This window comes from Coenobita brevimanus, chromosome 77 (assembly GCF_032717465.1).
Source record: "Coenobita brevimanus isolate Jiangsu-jjx chromosome 77, ASM3271746v2, whole genome shotgun sequence".
NCBI lineage: Eukaryota > Metazoa > Arthropoda > Malacostraca > Decapoda > Coenobitidae > Coenobita > Coenobita brevimanus.
Genome location: NC_137030.1, coordinates 24,978,824 through 24,983,315, shown reverse-complemented (window position 1 = coordinate 24,983,315; position 4,492 = coordinate 24,978,824). Strand labels below are relative to the sequence as shown.

General features: G+C 36.3%; 1 pseudogene; it reads right to left on the bottom strand.

Moving 5' to 3' along the window:
- Positions 1-3,900: 3,900 nt before the first annotated feature.
- LOC145408584 (5S ribosomal RNA) lies at positions 3,901-4,020 on the bottom strand (annotated as a pseudogene).
- Positions 4,021-4,492: the final 472 nt, after the last annotated feature.

Sequence of the window (4,492 nt, the reverse complement as noted above, 5' to 3'; positions counted from 1 at the left end):
ATATATATACTTGATTCATTTCAAGAGGCTAAAATTCTTTTCAAAGGTCATAGCTCATTATAATTTGGATTTATTTATTTCTCTGACAGAATGAAGTAAAAATACTGGTAAGAAATAGTCTACTTCATTTGCTAGACCAATAACATTTGCCTCGATGAAAGAAAAATGCTCGAACTAGATCACAGAAACAGGCTGCAAAAAAAGACATACCAGGCGTATTTTTCCTTTCTTTTATTTTTTCAATTTGTCCTTCCTTTTAGCACAACGAATGGTGCTACTGAAGTGCAAAGGGACCTCGGACGTTAGTGTGTGCGTGAGAGGAGACATTCTTGGGGAAGGAGGAGGATGACGCGCGTGTGTGTGTGTGTGGGGGGGGGTATGTTCTTACCTAATTGTATCTTTACTGGAATGAGTCAAGCTCGTACTGTCCCGTGTCTTAAACCATATTTAACGTACATATCCTTAAATTTGTGAATTGTTTTGGCACACACTGTTTCATTCGGTAATGCATTCCACTGACCAATTGCTCTGTTTGGGAAACTGAATTTCCTTACGTCTTTATCACCTCTCTTCTTATGCAGTTTTTTGCAGTGTCCTCTTGCTGATGCTTCCTCATAGGTTAAGTAATCCTTTATGTCTATTTTCTCCTTCTCTGATATGCATTTATATAGCATTATCATGTCACCTCTTTTCCTTCTCTCCTGTAGTGTTGGTAGATTCAGATTATTTAGTCTTTCTTCGTAGCTTAGATCCCTTAAGCTTGGTACCCATCTTGTAGCGGCCCTTTGAACTTTTTCAATCTTGTCTATGTGTTTTTTGAGATGAGGACTCCAGATTACTGATGCATACTCCAGGGTTGGTCTGATGAATGATGTTATTATCCTTCTTAGTATGTCTTCATTTATGTATGTGAATGCTATTCTCATATTTGCAAGCAGTGTATACATGTTCCGTACCTCCTCACTGATGTGGTCAGCCGGAGATAGTCTGTTATTGATAATCACACCTAGGTCCTTCTCTCTTTCTGATGTGTGTAGGGTTTTATTTCCTAACGTATAATCCCAATCAGGTCTCTTTCCACTTTTACTAAACTTGATTACATGACGCTTGTCCACATTGAATTCCATTTGCCATGTATTACTCCATTCATGAAGTTTATTTAATTCTTCTTGTAGCTCTTTACAAGAGTCTGTTAGTAATTCTCCTTTGTATTTTTGCATCATCTGCTAACATATTTAGATAGCTTTCATTTCCAGTGTTACTGTCTATATCATTTATATACACTAAAAACATGATTGGTGCCAGCACTGAGCCCTGTGGTACTCCACTAGTCACTTCTTTCCATGATGAGTAATTTCCCCTTAGTACTGTTCTCATTTCTCTTTTTATGAGATAATTTTTGCATCCAACAATATAGTTTGCCCCGAATTCCTCCTTGATGGTACAGTTTCCATAAAAGTCTTTGGTGTGGTACTGTGTCAAATGCTTTCTTGAAATCGAAATAGATACTTTCCACCCATCCTTCTCCTTCCTGTATTGTGTCTGTTACTCTGTCATAGTAGCTCAACAGATTAGTAACACATGATTTTTCTTTTCTGAAACCAAACTGTCTTTTTGTTATCATATTGTGTTCTTCTAGATGATTTACCTAAGCTTTTCTTATAAGCTTTTCTAATACCTTGCTTACAACACTGGTCAGTGATACTGGTCGGTAGTTCAGTGGATTTTGTCTATTCCCTTTCTTGAATAAGGGGACAATGTTTGCTTTCTTCCAAATATCAGGTAATTTACCTTGACTCAAGGATTTCTTGAAAATTAAAAATAATGGTTTACTTAACTCTTTGGCCCATTCTCGTAGCACCCAACATGAAATTTCATCAGGACCATTTGCTTTTCGTCTGTCTAATTTACTTAACTCCTCCTGTATTACTTTTTCTGATATTTGTATATCTGGTAGTATGTGTGGGCATGCATGTTCCACATAGTCCCTCTCAAAATTTTTTTCTTCTGTAAAAACTGATTGGAAATTCTTGTTTAGGGCTTCACAAATATCCTTCTCTTGTGTATAGGTGATTCCTTCGTCCGTAATGGATTGTATTTTATCTTTTACTTTGGTTTTGCTTCTGATGCAGCTGTAAAATAGCTTCCGTTGATCACTACTTTTATTTATGATATCCTCTTCAAACTGTTTTTGGACTTTCCTCCTTATTCTTGTATAATTCTTTCTTGCCTGTTTGTGATTATTATATGCCCTTTCACTATTGTGTCTTCTGTATCTATTCCACAACAAATCTCTTCTTTCTTATGATTTTTTACGTTCTGTATTGAACCATTTCTTGATTTTCTTTTCTACTTCTTTGTGCTGTGGGATGTATTTCTGGACTCCTATTTCATAAGATTCACAGAATTTTTTAGATACAGCATTTAAATCTTGTCCTCTAAGCTCCTTTTCCTAATCAATTTCTAAGAATACTTCTTTAGGTCATGATAATTTCCCTTTTTATAGTTTAGGCTCTTTTTGTAACTTTCATTGCTGTTAACTATGTCATATGCTATCCTGAAGTTGCAATTTAGTACTGCATGGTTTGCCGAGTGGAGGGTGATATGTTAAACTGTCAGTATCATTTTCTTGCCTAGTAAATATGAGATCTACCATTAAGGGTACATCGAGTCCTCTTTTTCTGGTTGCGTTAGGAAAAACTCTTGCACGAAATCCAGGAGCTTTTGGTCCCAACAGCTTTCTTGGCTTATTATATCTAGAGCTTTCCAATTTATATTTGTATTAAAATCTCCAGTTAGTATAATTCTTTCCGATTTCTCTCTCATTGTATGTAGTAATGCTCTTAAACTCTGAATTGTACTCTCTGCCAGGTCCTCATATTCGTCTCTTTCCCATGCATTTGATCTGGGTGGCATGTACACTTTGGCTACAATTACTTTCCCTTTAGATGTACTGATCTCTGCTGCAATCAGTTCTACATGTGAGGGTATATCTAGTTCTATTTCTTTGACTTTTAGATTTTTCTTAGTTAATATTATAATTCCTCCTCCTTTTTTTAAGTTCCTATCTCTTCTCCATATATTATATTCCTCTAAGTTTAGGATGTCATTTGATAGCCTTGGTGTTAATTTTGTTTCAGTTAGGCATATTATATGTGGTTCATTTTCTCTGACATAATCATTCATCTCTAATAATTTAGATACCATTCCATCCACATTTGAGTACATCAACTTAATCATCTTGTTTATATACTTATCATGACATGGTTCTACTATCTTCCTCCTTTTTATTCCCTCCTGTTTATGTACCACTTTCGTACCTACAATCCTATTACTTTGTAAAAAAAAAAAATATTTTTCTCCTCTTCTGATCTTCCCTCATTTTTTGTTTTTGCTTCCTCCCTCTTCTCTTTCAGTAATTCCTGTTCTTCTTGTGTTTGGCATCTTTTTATCCATACATTTTTGAACTCCTCTTTTTCCATAAGATTCTTTGCATTTGTTAGTATCTCCTCCACTGTGTTTACACTCTGGAAGGTTACCTTTAAGGGTCTTGACTTCCTTCTCATGTATTTCCCTAACCTTTTGTGTTCCTCTATGTCTTTACTACAGATTTCCTCTGGTACTTCTTTCAATAAGCTCATTACATTTGCCAACTCCTTTTTGTCTCTTGAGATCTTGTTTTTTTACTTCTTCCTGTTCTATACCAGTGATTTCTATAGATTTGTTGATATCTACTGAATCTCTGACTAACTTAGGATTGTTTTGGATTATTCTGTTCATTCATTTCATTCATTCATTACCAGACGCCATGTATCCGAAACGGGGTGGCCAAGGGCTTAAAGTTAATTGTTTTACAGGGAGGGGCACTAATCCTCCACCAACCCCACTTGACACGTAGGGATGCCAACAGCATCTGGTGTTCCCAGGCAGTCACCCATCCAAGTACTAACCAGACTCAACGTTGCTTAACTTCACTGATCGGACGGGAAGCGGTGTACTCAACGTGGTATTCTCTTCACTTCCTTTATAATGCTTTTTTCTTCCACCCTTGTTTGTAAGTCTTTCTTTACTTTCACCATTTCAGCATACGTGGTTTCCACATCATTTTTGTAGCTTTGTACAGCTTCATTCACCTGTGTTATCTTCTCAATATCACTGCTCTGGTCTATCAGACTGCTTACTTGCCTAATTGTCTCTGTATCATTTTTTAACTCTTCCATAATACTCTCGTGGTTGACTACTGTACTTGCCATTTCACTCATTTTCCTCATAAGTGTACTTACTTCCACTGTTAGTTCATCTATGGTTGTGTTTTTCTTGTTGACCTCTCTTCCTAGTTTTTATATTTCTTCCTTTTGCAAGTGCATCTGCTTCTTAATTTCATCAATCTCATTCTGAAAAGCCATCTCCAGTCTGTGTACACGCTCCACCAGTTTATTGTGAGTTTCCATTTCAACCAGTTCTTGGTAGAAATCATCATCCTGCTTTCTAC